General features: G+C 40.1%; 1 long non-coding RNA gene across 1 annotated transcript; it reads left to right on the top strand.

Moving 5' to 3' along the window:
• Nucleotides 1-169: 169 nt before the first annotated feature.
• LOC132818690 (uncharacterized) lies at nucleotides 170-22,785 on the top strand. The gene is made up of 4 exons (XR_009645012.1): nucleotides 170-242; nucleotides 7,944-8,048; nucleotides 10,924-11,001; nucleotides 22,701-22,785. It is a non-coding gene; the product is annotated as an uncharacterized LOC132818690 (long non-coding RNA).
• The last annotated feature ends 1,556 nt before the right edge of the window (nucleotides 22,786-24,341 follow it).

Raw genomic sequence — 24,341 nt, 5'->3', positions numbered from 1 at the left:
GTTAATGTTTCTGGTCCAGTAACCCTCATTCAAATACACACATTATCAGACTTTTACCAATGGGAGTAAATGTAAGTATTTTTGCCATGTTGGCGTACAACTGCTACCATTAACACTGCTAACCAGTGCATCAACTTAAGCAAATTAATTGTTTAATTGCAGGATTTGGTAGTCCGAATAACAGCTGATTCAGATCCATTTTTTCTTTATAAGTTAATAGTTACAGAAGACGATTTTCAGAGGTAAGCAATGGTTTGCCTATTTATTGTATTTAGTGATATAGTTTGAGATTAGATTATAGCCAAGTTTTAAAAATATAATGTCTTATAAATTTAATATTTTGTGTAGCTGCTATTTTGATCCATACTGTTATGTTCATAATTGTTTTTCTCCTAAAGCAGTCATGAGTATTTACTTTCTGTTTGGTATCTTCATGTGCCATCAGTGTGTTCGTAATGTATAGTTTTCAGTACTGCCATAATTGTAATTTTTTTCAAACTATTTACTTAAACTTTAGTCAATATTTTTTCAGTCGTTAAAAACAACTGTATAAATTTGTATTTTTCTGATTGACAGAATGTGACAAGTAAAATATTACTTAAATATGAATGATTACAGAATTGGTGCATTGGGATTTAGGTGCTTTAGCGCAGGAGTCCCAAAAAGTTAGTACGCAAGTATAACAAGTAATAAAAGGCTAATGAATGCTATCCTTTTCAGCAAGAGGAGTTGAACATAAAATAAGGATGTTCTGCATTAGTTATTCAGGGAGTTGGTGAGATCGCATCTCAATGTGGTTTTTGACCTCCTTTATTTGAGGAAATGGTTCAGAAGGTTTTTTAGATAGATATCTTGAATGAGTGGATTCTGTTATGAGACAAGTTTGGACAAATTGAGCTCATTTCCAATTGTGCTCAGAAGAATGAGGGCTGACTTGATTGAAGTCTGTAAAAGCTTGAACAATCTCAACAAAGTGGACATAAAAAGGGATGTTTTCTCTTGTGGTTGAGCCAAGAACTAGGGGGCATTAGGTATCTTCTCTTCTCATCTCTATCTTATCAGAAAATTCTGAGGGTTATGTGACTTTGACAATAGACAATAGGTGCAGGAGTAGGCCAATTTGCTCTTCGAGTCTGCACCACCATTCAATATGATCATGGCTGATCATTCTTAATCAGTATCCTGTTCCTGCCTTATCTCCATAACCCTTGATTCCACAATCCGAGAGAACTTTATCCAACTCTTTCTTTAAATGAATCCAGAGACTGGGCCTCCACTGCCCTCTGGGGCAGAGCATTCCACACAGCCACCACTCTCTGGGTGAAGAAGTTTCTCCTCATCTCTGTCCTAAATGGTCTACCCCATATTTTTAAGCTGTGTCCTCTGGTTTGGCACTCACCCATCAGCGGAAACACGTTTCCTGCCCCCAGAGTGTCCAATCCTTTAATAATCTTATATATCTCAATCAGATCCCCTCTCAGCCTTCTAAACTCAAGGGTATGCAAGCCCAGTCGCTCCAGTCTTTCAGTGTAAGGTACTCCCACCATTCCAGGAATTGACCTCGTGAACCTACGCTGCACTCCCTCAATAGCCAGAATGTCTTTCCTCAAATTTGAAGACCAGAACTGCACACAGTACTCCAGGTGTGGTCTCACCAGGGCCCTGTGCAGCTGCAGAAGAACCTCTTTGCTTCTATACTCAATCCCTCTTGTTATGAAGGCCAGCATGCTATTAACTTTCTTCACTATCTGCTGTACCTGCATGCTTACCTTCAATGACTGGTGTACAAGAACACCCAGATCTCTCTGTACTGTCCCTTTACCTAAATTGATTCCATTTAGGTAGTGATCTGCCTTCCCGTTCTTGCCACCAAAGTGGATAACCATACATTTATCCACATTAAACTGCATCTGCCATGCATCTGACCACTCACATAACTTGTCCAGGTCACCCTATAGTCTCCTAACACCCGCATCACATTTCACCCTGCCACCCAGCTTAGTATCATGAGCAAATTTGCTGATGTTATTGCTAATACCATCTTCTATATCATTAACATATATTGTAAAAAGCTGCGGTCCCAGTACTGATCCCTGCGGTACCCCACTGGTCACTGCCTGCCATTCTGAAATGGAGCCGTTTATCACGGAAACTCTTTGTTTCCTATTAGCCAACCAACTTTCAATCCAAATTAGTACTTTGCCCCCAATACCATGCACCCTAATTTTGCTCACTAACCTCCTATGTGGGACTTTATCAAAAGCTTTCTGAATGTCCAGGTATACTACATCTACTGGATCTCCCTCGTCCATCTTCAGAATTACATTCTCAAAAAATTCCAGAAGATTAGTCAAGCATGATTTGCCCTTTATAAATCCATGCTGACTCTGACCTATCCTATTACTACTATCCAGATGTGTCGTAATTTCATCCTTTATAAAAGACTCCAGCATCTTTCCCAGCACTGAGGTCAGACTAACTGGTCTATAATTTCCTGTTTTCTCTCTTCCCCCCTTTCTTAAAAAGTGGTATAACATTAGCCACTGTCCAATCCGCAGGAACTGATCCCAAATCTATTGAACTCTGGAAAATAATCACCAACGCATCCACGATTTCTCGAGCCACCTCCTTCAGTACCCTGGGATGTAGACCATCAGGCCCTGGGGACTTATCAACCCTCAGACCTAACAGTCTCTCCAACACCAATTCCTGGCAAATATAAATTCGCTTAAGTTCAGGTCCTTCAGCCACTATTACCTCAGGGAGATTGCTTGTATCTTCCCCAGTGAACACAGATCTAAAGTACCAATTCAATTCTTCTGCCATTTCTTTGTTCCCCGTAATATATTCCCCTGTTTCTGTCTTCAAGGGCCCAATTTTAGTCTTAACCATTTTTTTGCCTTTCACATACCTAAAAAAAACTTTTACTTTCCTCCTTTATATTATTGGCCAGTTTACCTTCGTACCTCATTTTTTCTCTGCATATTTCCTTCTTAGTAATCCTCTGTTGTTCTTTAAAAGCTTCCCAATCCTCCGTTTTCCCACTTATCTTTGCTTTGTTATACTTTTTCTCTTTTAACTTTATATGTTTCTTAACCTCCCTCGTCAGCCACGGCCACCCATGCCTCCTCCTGGGATCTTTCTTCCTTTTTGGAATGAACTGATCCTGCAACTTCTGCATTATACACAGAAATATCCGCCATTGTTCCTCCACTGTCATCCCTGCTAAGGTATTGCGCCATTGAACTTTGGCCAGCTCCTCCCTCAGCTCCATAGTTCCCTTTATTCAACAGAAATATTGTCACTTCCGATTGTACCCTCTCCCTCTCAAGTTGCAGATTGAAGCTTATTGTATTATGATCACTACTTCCCAAAGGCTCCTTCACTTCGAGGTCCCTGACCAATTCTGGTTCATTGCACAATACCAGATCCAGAATTGCCTTCTCCCTGGTCGGCTCCAGCACCAGCTGTTATAAGAATCCATCTCGGAGGCACTCCACAAAGTCTCTTTCTTGAGGTCCAATAGCATCCTGATTCTCCCAGTCTACCTGCATGTTGAAATCCCCCATAACAACTGTAGTAACATCTTTGCGACAGGCCAATTTCAGCTCCTGATTTAACTTACATCTGACATCCAGACTACTGTTTGGGAGCCTGTAGATTACTCCCACGAGAGTATTTTTGCCCTTAGTATTTCTCAGCTCTATCTACACTGACTCTACATCCCCTGATTCTAGGTCCCCCCCGTGCAAGAGACTGAATATCATCCCTTACCAGCATGACCACCCCACCCCCTCTGCCCATCAGTCTGTCTTTACGATAGCAAGTGTAGCCTTGAATATTCATTTCCCAGGCCCGGTCCACTTGAAGCCACGTCTCAGTTATCCCCATAGTATGCCAATTTCCAAAAGAGCCTCAAGCTCATCATCTTATTTCTAATGCTTTGTGTATTCATGTATAGTGTTTTTAATTTGTTACTGCCCTCGCCCTTCCCATCCACTCCTATTTCACTCAAACGTACAGCATGATCCCTTTTTGAGTTTTCTTCCTCATTGATACAGTTGTCTTTCTTGACTTCCCTTTTCTAACTTTCCCTACAATTCCCTTCTTAAACATCCAGTTTGTCCCCTCCCCCCGCTACTTAGTTTAAACGTAGCTGTGTTGCAATAGCAAACCTGCCTGCCAGAATGCTGGTCCCTAACCTATTAAGGTGCAAACCGTCTCTCTCGTAGAATTTATGCTTACCACAAAACATCCCCCAGTGATCCAAGAATTTAAATCCTTGCTTCCTGCACCAGTTCACCAGCCACATGTTCAAGTCCATTATCTCCCTGTTTCTGGCCTCACCAGCCCGAGGAACTGGAAGCAAACCGGAGATAACCACCTTGGACGTCTTGCTTTTCAGCCTTCTTCCTAGTTCTCCGAAGTAACACTGTAGTATGTTCCTTCTCTTCTTCCCGACATCATTAGTGCAGACATGTACCACCACCTCTGGCTCTTCACCTTCGTCCTTGAGCATTTCCTGCACTCTGTCTGTGATGTCTTTAACCTTGGCACCAGGAAGGCAACACACCATCCTTAAGTCCCATCTGCTGCCACAAAAATCCTGGTCAGTTCCTCTCACTATGGAGTCCCCTATTACCAAGGCTCTGTGCGATGTCTGACTCTTCCGCTCTGTCTTCACGCCAACATTTGATTGATAGACCTGGCCGACTCGGGTCTAGAACACACCCTCTCAAATAACAATCACTTACCTTCCCAACTGGCTTTGCGCTCTGCCTTCACTTCCGCCCAGCTCCCACCGCTCTCTGATGCGAAAAAACTGATGGAACTATTTTAATCAGAAAGCAGTGAAAATGGAGTCATTGAGATAGGTTCCTGTCAGGCAAGGGGATTAAAAGTTATCAGGGTAAATGGGAATATGGAATTCAAAACTCTATTAGTTCGGCCATGATCTTATTGAATGGCAGAGAAGGTTGGAGGGACCAAATGGCCTACTTCTGTTCCTAATTTGTATGTTTATGTGCCTAAATTGCCTTCAGAGAAAAAGCAAGTTTATGAAGCTTGGTTCAAACTCAACATTAATACTCTTGGGATGTGGGTGTTGCTGGTTGGCCAGTGTTTATTGCCTGTCCCTTGTTGCCCTTGAGAAGGTGATGGTGAGCTGCCTTCTTGACCTGTTAGAGTCTATGTGCTGAAGGTAGACCCACAATGCCATTAAGAAGGAAATTTTAGGATTTTGGCCCAGTGACAGTGAAGGAACTATGATGCATTTCTAAGTAAGGACCGTGAGTGGCTTGAACGTAACTTGCAGGCAGTGGTGTTCCCATGTATTTACTGCCCTTATCCTTCTAGATGGAAGTGGTAGTGTGTTTGGAAGGTGCTAAGGAACTTTGGTAAATTTCTGCAGCGCATCTTCCATATAGTACACATTGTTGCTCCTGAACGTTAGTGTTGGAGGGCATGAATGTTTGTGAATGTGGTGCTAGACAAGCTGACTACTTTGTCCTAGATGGTGTCAAGTTTCCTGAATGTTGTTGGATCTGCTGTCATCCAGACAGGTGGGAAGTATTCCATCATACTCCTAACCTGTACCTTGTAGATAGTGGACAGTAGGTGAGTTACACAGTGCAGTATTTCTAGCCTCTGATTTGCTCTTGTAGCTGTTGTTTTTATATGGCGAGTCCAGTTTAGTGTTTGGCCAATGGTAACCCCAAGGTAGTTTAGCAGAACAGGTGTGGTAACTTTGCTGCCACAACTGTTTAATGTGCTGTCTATTCTAAAGTTTAATTATTGATATGTTTCTCTGGTTCAACTGAGTTGGACTTTTCTGTCATCTGCTCACTATTGGAACCTGAAGTAGATTCATGTGCTAGTATAAGAGTGAGAGCTGCATCTTCTCAGTGTTGTTGTGCTAGAGACTAGAAAACTTATAACCTTAGCACGAGGTTTTATTTGTTGACCAGGTGACAACAACCTGTTTATGATTAACTGAACTGCGGGTAGGACTGAATAGTTGGAGCCAGGCTAAAGCGCCCGATTGAATAACAGTAGTTTGAGAAACCAGTTGGAAAAGATGTTGTTGAAGGGTACTTGACACATAACATTGTGTATATTCTACACACATGAGTAAACTTGCAGTTTGACGTTGCAAATTGATCTCTTAGTTTTTAGTTTTGTATGTAGCCTTTGTAGGTACTCTGCAAGTGGAATGATATTATGATATTTTTTAAATTTGTTAAACGTTTGATTTACATGATCTAAAAGTGGAAGGTGAATATAGAACTTGAGATTTCACAGACTTTCAGAACATTCATTGCTAAACTTATGAAAATCACAACTGCAAATGTTGTCAAGTACCCTGTCGAGTCTTCAGTAAATATTGATAGTTTATAATGTATAGTTGTTGTGGAAAATTGTTTCTTTGCAATATATTAGCATCTGAGATGACTAATTTTGAATGCAAAAGTTAACAAATATGGACAAGGATTGACAGTTTTGAGCTTAAAAAGTACTTGATTAATCAAAGCTTGCTTGAGACTTATAAAAACAATGCAGTTAGGCATTGAGTTGTTGTTTTCAAAGGATTAAAAACATGGATGATATTGTTAGCAATCCTTTTGATAAATTAGCTGTTTGTCCAGCAGAACTACAATTATGGTGTTGTAGTTGTCCTTGATACTCCTTGGAAATCTTAAGGAAAGAGGAGTTCAGGGTACCAAGTTTACTGTGTCAAAGCTTCCAGATGACACTAAAATGAGTGGTAGAACAAAGTGTGCGGAGGAGACAAAGTCTGGAGAGGGGTACAGATTGGTTAAGTGGCCAAGGGTTGGCAGATGGAGTACAATGTTAGTAAATGGAAAATTACCCATTTTGGTGGGAATAACCAGCAAAATGGACAATTAATTAAATGGTAGAAAATTGCAACATACTGCTATGCAGAGGGTCGTGGGTGTCCTTGTGCATGAATGACAAAAGGTTGATTTGCAGGTACAGCAAGCAATTAAGAAGGCAAATGGAATATTATTCTTCAATGCTAGAGTGATACAGTTTAACGATAGGGAAACTATGCTGCAGTTCTACATGTTGTGGTGAGGCCACCCTGGAGTACTGTGTACAGTTTTAGTCTTCTTGAGTAGGGACACACTGAACTGGAGGGGATGCAGAGGAGGTTCACGAGGTTGAATCTGTAGTTGAGAGGGCAATCTTACGAGGAGCAATTGAGTAGACTGGGACTATACTCATTGGAATTTAGAAGAATTAGGGAGGAGTCTAATAGAACTATAAAATTCTGAAGGCAATAGATAAGATAGAAGCAGAGAGATTGTTTCCACTGGTGGGTGAAACTAGGACTAGGGTGCATAACCTCAAAATAAGGAGGAGCAATTTTAGGACTGAGCTGTTGAGGAACTACTTCACCCAAAGGGTTGTGAATCTATGGAATTCCATGTCTAAAGCAGCAGTTGAGGCCACCTCATTGAATTTTTTAAAGGCAAAGATAGATTTTTAAATACTAAAAAAAGTAAGGATTATGATGAGCAAGTAAATGGATCTGAGTGCATGAAAAGATCAGCCATGATCTTATTGAATTGTAGAGATGACTCAACGGGCCACATGGTGTGCTTCTGCTCCTATTCCTTATGTTCTTAAAAGTATGTGAATTATTTTCCCACCTAGGGGATATTTTTCCAAAAAAGAATGAATTAAGCTCAGATCTTCTAACTGCAAAGGAAACTTGAAATAAATAGATCTAGAAATACATTTGTAGACATCAAGTAAACAAGATAGCATCAGTTAGGTCATGTAATTGTAGAAAATAGGTAAATTCATGATTTCATCTTTTATGATGTTCAAGATTTATGACTGTTGTAAATATTTGAGCTAACTGTTCTCATTTAAATTCTTTATTGAACAATTGTGATGTTTGATCTCTCCATTAATAGCTTAAAACATCAGCAGAGGCTCTTAATAGATTTTTCTGCGTTCCCACAAAAGTTTATAGATCTTCTACAGCAGTGCATCCAAGAGGAGAACAAAGATATTCCAAGGTGAGTAATGTTTTGAAATGTGCAGAATATTTACTATTTTTGATTCCTTCGATAAATACAGAGGTGCAAGGTTTGATTTTTTTTTCAAATGATAAAAGGTTGATGTTACAATATAATTTCATTCAAACCCAGAATTAGTCTGAAAGAATGTTCACCAGCTTGTGCATAAATACATTACTTTTAAAATGTGCATTGAAGTGGAGAAAGACCTTCTCAACTTCTTTAACAGTAAGATGAGGCAGGAAAAGAAATGCAGCACTAGGAATTACTAATGAAAAACTACTCTGTGAATATGCATAAATAATATGAATGAGGAAGTAAAATTGTGGTATCCAATAAGCAAATAGGAAAAGAACAAAACTCTGAATGGAGATATGTGTAGTCAGGTATTTCTAAAATAAAAGCCAAACTTTTTACAAATACTCAACAGATCAGGCAGCATCTGTGGAAAGAGAAACTGAGTTAATGCTTCATTTTAATGTTTCTTTTCTTCTTTCTCTCGCTGTGAGACCGGGAGGGAGAATGTGCTTTCAGTACGCACAGCAACTGTCTGCCAGACCTGAACAGTAAATTCAAAAAAAGTCTTGTCATTTCATTGGGCACAATAATTCAGATTCATAGGAAAATAAGTTCTTGTGGAATGTCTCTAATACATTTAGAAAAATTCATTAGGTCATGTCTATTTGACAAAATCAAATTTGTAGGCCATTTTGTTTTTGTTTCCATTCCTAGTAGACCCTCCTTGGCTATCAGCGACAGTTTATTACTTTTCAGGCAATTGTATTGGTATCTCATTAAGTTCTATCTTTAGATCTCTTCCTTGGATATGCACATTTTTGATCATAATTTTGAGCTGCTAACAATATAAAATTACTGGGGTGTGATGTATTTGAATGATATGTTATCATTTGCCATCTTCAGGAGTTAAAATTCTACAAATATAATTTGAGCCTATGTGTCTTACAGATTCCTGCTGCAGTTAGTTTCTTCAGCACCTGTATTTGACTGTACACCTGCCTATCTAAATGTTGTGGAGACCAATGCTTTCAAATACTTGATCCACCTTTCTTTAAAATTACTACATGGAATTAATGTGGAAATAAAGAAATACTTAGCTGCCTTTCTAAAATGTATAAAGGTAATTCTGTATGTGTTTGTCCTATCATAATGCACATTTTTCACAAAGGTAAGAATAAACCAGGAATGTCATCTAACATTTCAACTCATCCTTCCATGGTGCTTCTTCGCAACATCTTGACTGCTTTCTCTATCTCTTGCATAATCTTAGCTTCTATAACTGGAAGTCTTTAGCAAGTGTTCATAATTTGCATGAAAAAACATTTATTGAAGTCCATTCTGGACTTTTTCCCCATGGTTATTTGTTCTTATTCATTCTTGAGATGTGTGCCTGCAAGCAAAGGTAGTGTTGATTGACCATTTAATGCCCTAAAAGATTGGTGGTAGGCTGCATTCTTTGTATCAGTTGATGTAATCACTAAGCTTGTTAGGGCACTTCAGCAGATGGGATAATAGTCATTTTGGTATGGACAATAATCATAAAATAGTTAAGGATAGCAGTTTTCATTCCTACAGGACATTGGTGAGCCAACTGGATATCTATGTCAACCAATTTCATGGTTGCTTTTACTAATACCAGCTTATTTGTTTTAAACCAGATTCAAATTCTTGAATTGTCATTTTGGAGGATTAATCCAGATCTTTGGATTGCTAGTCCAGTACTGTATCTCTGTCTATAACTGTGGTTCAAAATAAAAAATAGTGGATTTATATTTTAATTTCTGTTTAGATCAGGATATATAATTTCAATTAGCTTAGTATTTTATATTTCTGTCGATCCCTAAGCATTATTTACATTTCAAATGTGACAAGTGAAGTAATGTAAATAATCCTGTTTTGATCATTCGTGAGTGTCACTGGCATGGCCCACATTCATTGCCTGTTCCTAATTGTGAGTTAGACCTCTTGAACTGGTGCAGTTCGTACAATGAAGTTACTCTTGCAGTACTCTGGCAATGAATGAGGTGTGATGTATGTCCCAGGTTAGATCATGTTTGACATTCATGGGGAACTTGCAGTTGACGGTGTTTTTATGTATCACCTGCCTGCATCCTTCTAGGTGATAGAGATGTTGTGTTTTTGAAAAAAACCTTAATGAACTGCTGCACTGTAGCAATATTGCAGTGGGGACGGAGAGTGTGTCTAACTGTTGATGAAGAAGTGGACTGTCTTGACTTGGTTGGTGTCATGCTTAACTGCTTCATCCATATTCATTTACACTCCTGATTTTTTCGTGTCGATGGTGGACAGGCTTCTGAGAGTCATTAATATTATTAGTTGTGCTGAGATCTGGGAAGTGTAAAATTTATGTAAATTGAATAGTATTTAGTTTCTCTCTTGATCATGCTGTACTGTGCATTATGACAGCATTGAATTTTATATTTATGTAAGCAGTTCTTAATCTTTAATTTGATCTAATATGAAAATCTGTTGAACATTTGTGTATTTCAGATGTTATTTTTATTTGTCCTTAATCTGCATTTTGTTTTTGAGAGTTGTGTTTAAATATGTTGTAGATTGTTGCAAAGTCTTCCAGGAAGATTTTTCTAATTTTATCAATATCGTGAAAACAATATACAGGTCTTTGGAAGTTGCTTCTACCTTCCATTAAAGACTATACTGTAGTTTGCTTGTTCTAATTTGTTTGCTTAAATACATTTAAAATATTAGCACTATAAAATACATCTCTTTTTAAATTCAGGCTACTGAGTTTGTTTGAAAGAAACTTAATGCATTATAACACATTTATCATATGGCCAATGTCCCAAATTGCTGGTATTTGTACCTCTTTTTTCAGAATGAAAAGTTGCTGTTAGAAGAGTAGCTTAAAAAAACCAAATTTGACCTGAACAAGCAATCAACAGACAACCAAAAGGTATGCTGAAATTTCAACTACAACCTAGTGATCAGGCTTTCAGAATCTTACTGAATTTCCACTTAATATTGTTAATATGCCATAGATGTTGATGTTTGAAGTCTCTGAAAATCATTCCAAAGCTGAGGTTTGACTTGTATGTTGTGTATAAAATATAAATCATTGTTGGTGGTTGTCACTTTAAAATGTGACCTATCCTATCCTATCACCCAAATAACCTAACACCGTTAACCCTTCATCTTAGCGCTCATCCTCCTTCCTACCACTTGGTTCCCTATTCTCTCATGAGGCAACCCGACTCCATACTCCTCAACCACTTGTATGCTACTTGTACACTTTTGCATACTTGTCATCCTACCCTTTCACCCACTTCCTGCTTCCCAGTGCTGTCATGCCTTGCTACCCTACCCCTTCACCCAATTACCTGATATCCTTCCCCCTTCCCCCTTGTCTATCTGCCACCATACTCCTCACTTATCTGCCATTCTACCCCCTCATTATTCTACTTTCTGTCAGTTTGTCAGAGGCTTTGTGACCTTTTTTAAGCTATGTTTATTTCTGAATGTACAAAGTAGGAATAGCAGTTGACTCTTGGAGCTTGTTGCAAATTATATTAATCTGTTTGTATCGCAAATTCCACATTCTACGTCTGAAACACCAAATTTTGCATTTAACACCAATCTATGCACTTCTATCCTGAAAATATTCAATGATCGCATCTCCTCTGCCTTTGTGCAATTTTTGTTCCTGATCAACTGAGAAAACATTTGTCCTCCTTTGTGACCTGAAAAAAAGCAGCCCTTCATTTTAAAATTTTTAAGTGTATCCTAATTCTCAACTGTTCTGCAAGAGGGAATCTCCTTTCTATATCCACCTTGTCAAGACCATTCAGGACACTATAAACTTATATTAAATCACCATTCACTTTCTTAAACTCCATTGGAATCAAGCTCAGCTTGTCCAACTGATCCTCATAAGACAACTCACTTATTCCAGGTAGCAATCTAGTCTTCTCTGAACTGTCCCAATATACTTGTATCCTTCCTTAAAAAAGGATATGGAAACTGCGTACTGTATTTGAGATATGGTCCTACCAATGCCCTCTAATTCTGAAACATAAAAACATTATATTTATGTTCAATTCCTCTCATAATAAAATATAGCATCTCTTTAGTCATCTTTATTTTGTGCTGTACCTGCATGCATACTTTTTGGTTCCTATACCTGAACACCTAAATATTTCTGCACTTCAGAATCCGATAGTCATTCTCCACTTAAGTCCTACTCTGCTTTTTTATTCTTTATAATAAAGTAGACAACTCCATATTCCCGTGTTGTACTCCATCTGCCAGATTTTTGCCTAACTCCTCCATTTCCTACATCTGTCGGCAACCTCCTTATACCTTTGCAACATCCTTTCCTTACCTATCTTTGTTTTGTTTTCAAATTTAGCTGTCTTGCCTTCACTCCCCTCACCCAGATCATTGATGTAAGTTGTAAAAGTTGAGACCCCAGCAGAGATCCCTGGGGACTCCACTGATCACCAAATCAACCAACCAAAGACCTATTTATGCATGCAGTCTGATTGCTGTTGACAGCTAGTTTTCTATCCATAATTAATATGTTGCACCCTATGCAATGAGCTTTTCTACACTGCAATAAGCCTTATTGAAATATGGAAGCAAATTGCTATCACAAGGGACCATGGCTCCTGTGGCGACTCACTCCTCCACTGGCTGCATGATTTGCTGCTCTCCATTTGTTGGGATGAATCCGGCAATGGAAGTCAAACCCAAAATATTGTAGAAAGTAAAGTTGGAACTCTGCTCTGGGTCGGAACTAAGGATGCAGGTGTGGGCCTACATCTTCAGCACCAGATGCAAAGACTTCATTTAACTTGTTCTGAATCACTTGGGCTATGACATTGTTGTAAGGATCCCACTGTGAATCAGCTATGCTACTTGCAGCTTCAGAATCATCCATTCACGTTATCTTTAGCTCTCCATTCACTGATGTTTTTGAACAATCTAATGACAGTTTGTGTATTAATAACATGCTGCGATTTGACATTAAATCCACATTATCCACCATGCAAGGCAATATCCACATTTACACTCCTTTTGTGAAGGCTCTCCCCTCCTGCGCCCCCCCCCCCCCCACAAAAATCAACCACTCCCCTCTGGACATGAATGTCATCTTTTGAATGGCTACTTAACGCATATGCCCAAATTTGAAATACAGACTTTGAGTCTCTGTTTTCTCTTGGATGTGTGTTTCACATCAATCTATAACTTCACTCCATCCTCATTTACCCAACTGTTGTCATGGATGTCCACAAAACCTTTGCCAGGGAACTTAATTTTCAACGTGTTTCAATGTGTTTAAATTACCAAAGGTTTCAGTTTTGTTCCAATGGCTATGCTGACTTCATGTGTAGTATAACAGTGAAGATTGTCTTCCCGCATCTTGTGGCTTCCCACATGTACTGTTTCTGAACCTTTCTACATTTTGGTTATTGTATATTTTGAAATTAATTGGAACTTTTATCCGCGTTTTCGATGTGACATGATGGGTACTTGTGTTTATATCACTGTATAATGAAGAATTGCTAGTAATATTGGCCTTTACCTTTTGGTGGTCAGCCATCCTTGGTCTTCTGCAACAGTAGACACTGTTGTTTCATAAGACAGCTATACCAACTAATTACTACACTGAAATCTTTTCTGGACTTGGGGGTTGCTTTGACACTTTAAATGTATGAGTATACACACATTGCATTTTCAGGTGTCATTGACATTCTGATAATTTTTAATGCCCTATTCCAATGTTTAATCAGAATTAGGTTGATGGTAGTAAATTCTGGCAATTTTTGCACGTTTACATTTGATGTTTTTTTTTTACATATTAATCAAATGTAAGCTCCATTATGTAAGTCAGATGCTACTCCAGTGCAAAAACATGAAAATACAGTAGACTGTTATTAAGCAATTTTTTTCAAGCTACTTAATTTCTGAATACTATATAATTTACTATGCATTTTAATGAGTTATACAAGATTACTGTATGTTTTTATTGCCTAATGTATAATTAAGTATAGCTACAACTGTGTGAAAACTTTTATTCGGGCATTGTCAGAAAAGAGCAGTGAACTGGACAGATTAAGAAGTGAATGGGCAACACAAACAGCAAGAATAAATGATCATTATTCCCAGAACTAACAACTGAGAGAGAACGGTTTCATCAAGTAAGTCACCTTTCACTGGTGGTTATATTTTATGGCTATAAATAGTTATCAATTCTGACAACCACGAATGGAAAGGAGGGAGTGGATAAGAAAAGTGGGTGTATGAGAGGGTGGAGAAAAGGGAGGGAGTCTGAAGACGGGGCTGCAGAAAGAGGAGGGGGAAGTGTGGAGATGGGGAAGAATGGAGGGACCATGAAGATGGATGCGAGGCAGGGGTGAGGGAGCGGGTTGAAGAGGAGAAAGAGAGGGGGAAGCGGTTTAAAAAGATTGGAGTGAGGAGAGGGATTACAGAGGGGGTGTTGTAGATAGTGCAGAGGGGGGGTGTGGTGAAAGGGGATGTGGGTTGACTCATGAAGGGGCCAGGAGGGGGAGCACATATGGGTATGAGGAGGTAAGAAGAGAGGAATAAAGAATAGGGAAACAGCAATGTGTGCAATGATAATGGGGGCAAGGTTGCAATTGGTTGGGATCAGAAGTGGGATGCAGAGGAGAAGAGTCAAAGGGGGTCAGGAAGAGGAGCATGGGCAAGGACCAGTATATGAAGTGGGGGGTGTGCATGCAGAGGGGATGAAAGAGTTGAGAGGAAGGAGAGTGTGAGTGAGGACCAGAAGTTTAGGGGAGTTTAGGGAGGGGGTTGAAAGTTTGTGAGAAGATTTGTAGTTCGGGTGCTCATTGTTGTAGTTTTGTTCGCCGAGCTGGAATTTGTGTTACAGACGTTTCGTCCCCTGTCTAGGTGACATCCTCAGTGCTTGGGAGCCTCCTGTGAAGCGCTTCTGTGATGTTTCCTCCGGCATTTATAGTGGTTTGTCTCTGCCGCTTCCGGTTGTCAGTTCCAGCTGTCCGCTGCAGTGGCCGGTATATTGGACCTAGATCGATTTGTTTGTTGATAGAATCTGTGGATGAGTGCCATGTCTCTAGGAACTCCCTGGCTGTTCTCTGTTTAGCTTGTCCTATAATAATAGTATCGTCCCAGTTAAACTCATGTTGCTTGTCATCTGTGTGTGTGGCTACTAAGGATAGCTGGTCGTGTCGTTTCATGGCTAGTTAGTGTTCATGGATGCGGATCGTCAGCTGTCTTCCTATTTGTCCTATGTAGTGTTTTGTGCAGTCCTTGCATGGGATTTTGTCCACTATGGGTTGGTTTTGTTCATGCTGGGTATCGGGTCCTTTGTTCTGGTGAGTTGTTGTCTGAGAATGGCTGTTGGTTTGTGTGCTGTTATGAGTCTTAGTGGTCGCAGTAGTCTGGCTGTCAGTTCAGAAATGTTCTTGATGTATGGTTACGTGGTGTGGCATGTCCTCATTCCGTTGACTTTCTCGTAGGCATCTGTTGATGAAATTGCGGGGGTATCTGTTTTTGGCAAATATATTGTAGAGGTGTTCTTCTTCCTCTTTTTGCAGTTCAGGTGTGCTGCAGTGTGTTGTGGCCCTTTTGAAAAGTGTCTTGATGCAACTTCTTTTGTGTGTGTGTGTTGGGGTGGTTGCTTTCGTAGTTCAGGACTTGGTCTGTGTGTGTGGCTTTCCTGTATACCTTTGTGGTGAATTCTCCGTTTGGTGTTCTCTGTACCATCACATCTAGGAACGGGAGTTGGCTGTCCTTTTGTTTCCTCTCTAGTGAATCTGATTTCTGTGAGTGTGGCGTTGATGATCTGGTGTGTGTTTTCTATTTCTGTGTTTTTAATGATTACAAAGGTGTCATCTACATATCTGACCCAGAGTTTGGGTTGATTTAGCAGTAAAACTGTTTGTTTTAATCTTTGTATTACAGCTTCTGCTATTAGTCCAGAGATGGGTGAGCCCATGGGTGTGCCGTTGATTTGTTCATATATTTGGTTGTTGAATGTGAAGTGTTTTGTGAGGCACAGGTCCAGTAGTTTGAGTATGCAGTCTTCGTGATAGGTTCCCTGTTTTGTTGTAATGCAAAGATTAGAACAAACAGTCTTACCGCAAATTCAACCCAAACTCTGGGTCAGATATGTGGATGACACCTTTGTAATCATTAAAAACACAGAAATAGAAAACACACACCGGATCATCAGCGCCACACTCACAGGAATCAAATTCACTAGAGAGGAAGAAAAGGACAACCAACTCCCATTCCTAGATGTGATGGTACAGAGAACACCGAACGGAGAATTCACCACAAAGGTATACAGGAAAGCCACACACACAGACCAAGTCCTGAACTACGAAAGCAACCAATCCAACGCACGCGAAAGACACTTTTCAAAAGGGCCACAACACACTGCAGCATACTTGAACTGCAAAAAGAGGAAGAACAACACTTCTACAATATATTCGCCAAAAACGGATACCCCCGCAATTTCATCAACCGATGCTTAAGGGAAAGACAATGGAATGAGGACATGCCACAACCCAAAGGACTAGCCACGTTACCTTACATCAAGAACACTTCTGAACTGACAGCCAGACTACTGCGACCACTAGGACTCATCACAGCACACAAACCAACAGCCACTCTCAGACAACAGGTCACCAGGAGTGGGAATGTTGGGAGTACAAATGCTGCAGCCGTGAAAGGTCCCAAGTTTGTCATCCCATGGTACTGTTGGAATGGTGTGTCAGCATTAGTAATGTAATAGGAGCTCTTTCAAGCATTGAGATCCGTGTCTACAATGGCATTAGTCTAATTCTGTATGGTAGCAATGTTGAATATTACGACTTGAAAGATGAGGAAGCTACTGCCTGCCTGTGGCCCTTTTGCTGGCCCCATTATGCACAGCAATATGCTGTACATTTGAATAGTGATCCAATTTTTGCAAAGTCCAATTTCCTCCTCAAATCTTGGAAATGAAGTATCCATATTACTTTAGAAAACTTCATGAATTTAGACTTGATGAATTAAGTAATATACTGAAATAAAGAGAACTTGTGACCACATTGTGATACTTTAAATTGTAATAAGTCATCTTTTTAGATTATAGTAATAACAAGGTATCATTACTCCTTTATTCACAAAACCAAGAATGAGTGTAAGGTGTCATCATTTTAAGTTAGCAAATTTATAGTGTGTTTTGTCTGTTTGACTTTTGACCATGGACCATGCTACAATACCAGATATAATGTTGTATATCACACACTAGTTCATTGTCAGCTGGGGCATTTTAATGGGCTGACCAATTCTGCTATGCAAAGAGTTTCTAAGTGATATCATGGATAGGTCCCAATTTCCTGCATCTGAGCATCTTGGACACTTGTGGAAATTGATTTTGATGCATACCGTTAACTTGTACTTTTGTCCTTGACTTCAACCTCTAGAATGGCTGCTTCCACCATCTAAGTAAATTACATGAAAGCTTGGTATCATCTCCAGTTCCAAGCTAAATCTCTATCTTCCACCAAGGTTGCTAATTTCCATGAAATTCTAGACCCTCCACATCAAAAACTCTCATCCCAACACATGGGCAAACTTCCTTCCATTTTTCTTTTGAGGAAAAAAAGAATGTGCCTCCAATGAAATTTCACTGGCCATTGACTCGAAGAGGAAATATAATCTGTGAGATGTGTTTCGTCTTAGTGTACCCATAATCCATATTCAGCCAAAATGTATTTAATTGTCATTGTTTTGCTAAATTTTTAATTATAACCTCTACCAACTTTTAACAGGCTAATAAAATTATTAAAAAGTTACAAAGCAATACGAAAGCACTAATGTAAAAGCTGAAAGTAAAAAGTACGGTCACAATACAACAAGAAAAACTGCTATCAGAGAAAGAAAAGCAATTGCAGAAACAATAGACAGAGCTACGGGAAGCTCAGCAGAAATTGCAAATCCAAAAGAAGGAGGTAAGGCTCCAAATGCAAACGGTGTCCATGTGTTGCTTCAATTTGAAAAGTAAGGTTTAGAAAAAATTGTTGCAATTTAATTTTTTATGATTGGAGGCAGTGATATTTGTCTCTTGGCTATTTGTATAGTGCACCCAATTTTGCATCCAAAAATGGCATCTGGGCACCACTAGTAAGGACATGCAGTTTAATGTAATGACGGCAGTGCTTTCAGTTTGGAACTTTATGCTCCAATTAACAGCCTTTTTTAACCATGTGCACCTGAAGAAGCTTTCAGCATCCTCATTCTGTCTCATCCATATTTGATTTGCCACGTTGAACTAGAGGATGGCTACAGCATGACAAAGGTTACCCTTCAACAAACTCCTGACTGATGTGCAGCCTACTTAAATGTAGATAGCATAAATATAATGAAATTCATGTTGCATTCAAAATATGATGGGGCAGTCCATGAGTACTTGAGCCGTACTTGCATTGCTTGGATTGATCTGGAGGAGCCCAGCAATATTTAGCAATGTTTGTGCATGCTTTCACAATAGCAAGTGAAGCATTGCTATTGCTATCAGGTATATGATGCTTATGTCAGGAAGGGAGGAGAGAAGAGGTAACCAATACTGTGATTGGTACTGACAAAAGAGCCAATAAATGGCAATTTATTCTCCCATCAGACCCTACTCCACCCCCACCCCCCGAAATAAACGCTGACGTGAAGATTGTAAATCAGATTAATCAATCAAATGTGGTAATATAGCAGCTGAAAATGTGTTGCTGGTTAAAGCACAGCAGGTTAGGCAGCATCCAAGGAATAGGAAATTCAACGTTTCGGGCATAAGCCCTTCATCAGGAATGAGGAGAGTGTGCCAAGCAGGCTAAGATAAAAAGTAGGGAGGAGGGACTTGGGGGAGGGGCGATGGAGATGTGATAGGTGGAAGGAGGTCAAGGTGAGGGTGATAGGCTGGAGTGGGGTGGGGGCGGAGAGTTCAGGAAGAAGATTGCAGGTTAGGAGGGCGGTGCTGAGTTGAGGGAACCGACTGAGACAAGGTGGGGGGAGGTGAAATGAGGAAACTGGAGAAACCCGAGTTCATTCCTTGTGGTTGGAGGGTTCCCAGGCGGAAGATGAGGCGCTCCTCCTCCAGCCGTCGTGTTATGTTCTGCCGGTGGAGGAGTCCAAGGACCTGCATGTCCTCGGTGGAGTGGGAGGGAGAGTTAAAGTGTTGAGCCACGGGGTGGTTGGGTTGGCTGGTCCAGGCGTCCCAGAGGTGTTCTCTGAAGCGTTCTGCAAGTAAGCGGCCCGTCTCCCCAATATAGAGGAGGCCACATCGGGTGCAGCGGATGCAATAAATGATTTGTGTGGAGGTACAGGTGAACTTGTGGCGGATATGGAATGATCCCTTGGGGCCTTGGAGGGAAGTGAGGGAGGAGGTGTGGGTGCAAGTTTTACATTTCCTGCGGTTGCAGGGGAAGGTGCCGGGAGTGGAGGTTGGGTTGGTGGGGAGTGTGGACCTGACGAGGGAGTCACGAAGGGAGTGGTCTTTGCGGAATGCTGATAGGGGAGGGGAGGGAAATATATCCCTGGTGGTGGGGTCCGTTTGGAGGTGGCGGAAATGACGGCGGATGATATGTTGTATACGGAGGTTGGTAAGGTGGTAGGTGAGAACCAGTGAGGTTCTGTCTTGGTGGCGGTTGGAGGAGCGGGGCTCAAGGGCGGAGGAGCGGGAAGTGGAGGAGATGCGGTGGAGGGCATTGTCGATCACGTCTGGGGGGAATCTGCGGTCCTTGAAGAAGGCCAACATCAATTAACAGATTTATAAAATATAGTATCACTTTTATAGCAGGAAACTGACATTATATAATTCAGCTAGAGCTTTCTCTGCGCCATCCAGACATTCGATGCCAATTGCATTTGCCGCAAACAGTGCATCATGGTTTGGTTTACAAATGTGTTGATTGAGTTGGCCAGTACTTTCATGGTGGCTAAGATGGTCTGTGCAAAATTGGTGACAAGCTCATTCTGGATTCCTCTGTGCTACTGACGTTGAATGCAGGCTTTCTGGCAGAGTTGCTAATATACCAAGCATTTCCTTGTACATATTCATTCTGGAGGCCAGGTTGTCAATGTCTGAATCCTCTGAAACTGAACCCTCCTATACTACTCATTTATGCTCTGCCCTACATGCATGCCACTTGTGTCACATGACTAGCACTTTCTTTAAAACGGTACCTTGGAGGAGAGATCTGTTAAAAACGAAATCATTATCTGAGCTTGTGGTTGCAAGTACAGAGCAAGTGGAGGTGCTTCTTCTTAACAGCTTCCCTGCTCCTTCATGACCTGACCAGTTTCTTAGTATCAGAAATGCAAACGTTACAAGGATAGGATTGTGGTTAGTAAAAGGCGGTAAGTATGCACTGCACCCTTGCAACATCTGCATCTTGTAATTCAGAAGACGTTATGAAATGAGGAAAAGTTGAGATGTAAGAAAGAAGAATGTATGAGAACACCATTATCTTGAGTTCTTTCACTTCCATTAAAGCCATTGCCTCGGTGGCTGGTCCTGTAATAACACCGTGTCTCCAAAAATGGGGTAAAGCTATGCCACTGTTGCTGAATTTTGTTAAGCACCACTTTATCCTGCAAGAAACTGGGGATTGTGATGTGACTTGTTTGAGCGATGTGGCTGCCATGGTTAAATAGCTAGCTGTGTACAAGCTGGGAGATGAGAGTTTGTGGCTTGTAGAGATATTAAGCATGTGAGGTGGGGCAAAATTATGTAGTAAATGTTGGGAATAGTCATGATGGATAGATATTTTTTGTAGATGAATCATAGGAGTTTGCATTAAGTAATGTGTCAAACAATGATGATTTCCAACATTTCTCTGGGATGTTCATTGGCATTGATGTAATGAAGACCCCACTATCAACTTCCTGGGGGTTACTATTGTACAGAAACTGAATCAGCCATATAAATACTGTGGCTATAAGAGTAGGTCAAAGGCTAGGAATTCTGCACTGCATAACCTGTCCTTTTTTCCTCCCTCAAAATCTGCCCACCATCTATAAGGCACCAGTCAAGAGTGTGATGGAATACTCTTCACTTGCCTAGATGCAGCTTTAATACTCAACATTCAACTGACCAGGACAAAGATTCCTCCTTGATTGGTAGCTGATGGATGAGGTATCATCAACACACAATGATAGCAGTGTGCACATCTACAGAATACATTGTAATAACTCACTCATGTTCCTCCAGTAGCACCTTCCAAACCTGTGACTTTTACCAACCTGGAAGGTCAAGACCAGTGGATGTATGGGAATGCCACCACTTGAAACTCCTCTTCCAGACGCGTACCTTTTTTTATTCATATTACATTGGAGAGGGTGCAGAAAGTATTTACAAGAATGTTGCCAAGACTTGGGTGGGGGAGAGGTTTGGTTTGATTTATAATGAGAGGCTGGATAAGCTGAGACTTTTTTCACTGAAGCGTTCAGAAGGTGAGGGGTGACCTTTTATAGAGGTTTATAAAATATTTAGGGACTTAGATAAGATGAAAACACAGGTCTTTTCCAGACCAGAATTGGTTATAGATTAACTTCTCGAATCTTTTCCTTCAGTCAAACTGCATCTCCTTTTAAGAGGTGCAGGCTTACTTTAATTTGTGGTAGATGGTAATGATTTGGTAGCTCTACTTGGACATGCAAGTCACTTAACAATATGTTCAGTGCTAGCACCATGCTACAATCATATTGAATTAGACAGTATGCACTTGTTAATGTGTCTATTTCTAGCTTGACTGTTTCATGTCCCAACGTTTATCTTCCTACTGACTGTCACTGTGGTCCTTGAGTTGCTTAAGATGAAAGGGAAGGATTGATTGATTGGCTTGGGTGTGGGGAAGAAAATATGCTTGTAATAAACTTGGCAAATGGTAATATGTTTTTGAACTGGAAACATTTTCTTTATTAATTTTGGTAAGATAATGAGTTCTGTTTCCTCAAATACCATGTTTCAATTAAATAAATCTCTGCATGCAATAGCCTCTGCTGACCATTTCTAGCAAAAACCAACAAATTGATTAGGAAATCCTTTTAAAACATCTACCCTTAGAATTAATTTTCCCTTACCTTCAGTCTGCTCTTGCCTTGCCCTTGGCAGTTAACACCTCATTTCTTACGTATTTATTAGCCATTCAAGACCTATAACATGCACCTTCCCACCCTTGTTACACTCTTGCGACCTATTCTGTTCTCTCACTTCCAAAAATGCATTATTGCTTTTTGCCAAGCACCAATTTGCATTCCAACCAAATCCAATTACTTCCCTTATTACTTTCAAACATGACCCTACTCTTATACATCCAGTCACACCTCATCCTATAATCAGGGGGTTGGTTAGCTTAATTAGCTGGGTGGCTGGTTCATGATGCAGTGATGCCAACAATGTCGGCTTAGTTCTTGTGCTGGCTGAGAATACCATGGAGCACTCTCCTTCCTAACCTAACCTCTCTCCTTGCCTGTAGCATCATAATCCTCTGGTTGAACCAGTTGTCCTTCTGCCATGAGAGCAGGACTACAGCAACTTTACCTGGTCATGGAATGGATATATGTTTGAAAGTTGGAGCTATGCATAATTACAAGGTGCTTTTCTTCCTATAGGTATCAAAATTGCAAGAACAATTAAAAGGATCAATGGAGAAATTAGAGGAAAGCAATCAGCTTATTAAAACTAATGAAAATGGTAAGTACATCATAAAAGGTTTTCTTTTACTGCAATGTAGCAATTGGATTAGTTCAATTGAATTGATGGTCCCATGCTCGCAGTAACCTTTTATATTTCAGTTACTCGACTAAATAAATGAAATATAAGATAGTTTTGTCTAAGTAATTAAATTTTCAATCTGCATAGGTGTGTCCCTTCTTTGTATTCATTCATGGAATATTAACATTGCTGACAAGGCACTTATTGTCCACTCCTAAATACCTTTATATAAAGGTGGTAGTAAGTGTCTTGAACCAGTACAACTTAACAGAGTAACAATGGTGAAAGGTGATATATTTCCAAGTCAAAATGCCTTTGAAGAGAATTTGGAAGTGGTTGTGTTCCATGCATCTTCTGCCCTTGTTTTTCTAGGTGGTAGAGAATGTGAGTTTGGAATGGGTTGTTGGAGAACCCTTTGTGAGTTGCTGCTTTGCACCTTTTGATTGGCATGAGCTACAATGCACTCAGTGATGGAGTGAATGTTTAAGGTATTTTATCTCAAAGGCCTGTTTTGCTCAATGTTAAGCACTTGGAGTATTGTTGGAGCTGCACTCTTCCAGGCGTAGTGGAGAGTTTTCCATCACACTCCTGGATAGGCATTTGGGAGTCAGGATGTCAGTTAGTCACAACAGAATTCCAAGCCTGTGACTCGCTCTTGTATTCACAATATTTCTGTGATCAACCCCAAAGTGTTGATCGTGCTGGTTTAGCAATTATAACACCATTGAAAATCAATCTCTCTTGTTACAAATGCTCATTGCCACACAACAGCCAGGCATGAATATTGCTTGCGATTGTGAATCCAAGCATGAAGATTGTCCTGGTCCTGGTCCTGGTACTGGACACAGATGTGACGGGTTGCAGATTATGCTGAATGCTGAATTCTTTAATTAACATTCCATTCAATTTGCATCTTAAAGAATGATCGCTGAAGATTGGGCCTAGGACATTCCTCTCAGGAACTTCTAAAGCTCCTGAAATCATCTGTTTTTGTATTCCTGAGTAGATTTATCCCCATGTTCTATTCTTAGTTAGTGTTTGAAGCTTTCTAAAACACACTCAATCCTCAAATTTACTGGCACTGTTTGTGACATTGTTTCTTCTTTTGATTGAATACTATTGTTACAACTTGGAGTTAAACCCACCCACCCCATCCCTGCAAATTTAAACCTGCAACAGAGAAATGAATTAACTTGAGCCATAATCTGTTAAAATTGAGAGGCAAAGAATATCCCAAAATTCACTATTTTAAAGTAAAAACTAATAACTTTATTTTTTAAAGCCTAACAGAGAATAATTAACTAACAACTATTTACAACTCATTTATCTAAATCTATCTTTTACCTTCCCCTCTACAATACTAGTCTGATAAAACCCCTGGTTAAGATTTACCAAAAATTCAAATTTCAAAACCAGCCAGCTGTTGAATCTGCTTTTTGTATCTTCCTCTGTCTTCTTTTCTTCTTCTTAGGGATTTCTGTTTCACAGGTCCTTGATTGATAAAGATACCTTTTAAGACAGCTATTATACGAGCACTG

The sequence above is a fragment of the Hemiscyllium ocellatum genome, chromosome 9, assembly GCF_020745735.1.
Source record: "Hemiscyllium ocellatum isolate sHemOce1 chromosome 9, sHemOce1.pat.X.cur, whole genome shotgun sequence".
Taxonomy (NCBI): domain Eukaryota; kingdom Metazoa; phylum Chordata; class Chondrichthyes; order Orectolobiformes; family Hemiscylliidae; genus Hemiscyllium; species Hemiscyllium ocellatum.
This window is presented reverse-complemented; position numbering and strand designations above follow the sequence as displayed.